Source organism: Sinocyclocheilus grahami, unplaced genomic scaffold (assembly GCF_001515645.1).
Source record: "Sinocyclocheilus grahami isolate Dianchi unplaced genomic scaffold, SAMN03320097.WGS_v1.1 scaffold1420.1, whole genome shotgun sequence".
Lineage (NCBI taxonomy): Eukaryota > Metazoa > Chordata > Actinopteri > Cypriniformes > Cyprinidae > Sinocyclocheilus > Sinocyclocheilus grahami.
The window spans coordinates 165,312-165,925 of NW_015506599.1; the positions used below are offsets into that span (position 1 = coordinate 165,312).

General features: G+C 34.0%; 1 protein-coding gene across 1 annotated transcript in view; it reads right to left on the reverse strand.

Moving 5' to 3' along the window:
- The window catches only part of LOC107570132 (cGMP-dependent protein kinase 1-like), a 144,024-nt gene that overhangs the window by 86,133 nt on the left and 57,277 nt on the right, over positions 1-614 (reverse strand). The window lies entirely within an intron of this gene.

The window sequence follows — 614 nt, forward strand, 5'->3', positions numbered from 1 at the left end:
ATTGCATTCAAATTAAACTAAAATGTAAATAAATGTATTAAAATTATTCAGCACATTTCAGGCTCTAGATCTATTATAGTAACAAACAGTGTAAACAATAGTTCCTTTTGAAAAAAAAGAAAATACTTTATAAAAAATTTTTTTTTTTTTAAACTAACTCGTTAAAACTTGATAATGGTGGTGCCCATTAGCTCAACTTTAAAAGATTAGTCATGCTATCCTTGTTTGGGTCATTAGAGATGCATCTGGCAGAGAGCAAACTGTTATTATGATAGCAGTGCGACTTTATCTTATAGCCGGAGATTCAGACAATCCTGCAGCTCGTGATCATTATAAGCAATGGGCAGTCCTGAGCGATCATCTTTAGAAAAGCCTTTGACTTTGTAACGAGGAAGTAAATCATCACAAAACACTGCACCATCATCACCCTTGAGCAAATGATGACTTCAAGGGAGCTAGAAATGGCCATTTTCACAAAAGCCTGAAATAAACAGCACTATCAAAAAGAATAATCCAAACATCTGACTTGAAAACTGATTCTCAAAAGGCTGCATATAAGAAAGCACACGCCTACTTAAAGATAAATTTGCCTTTCAGCAACACTGCTTTACATC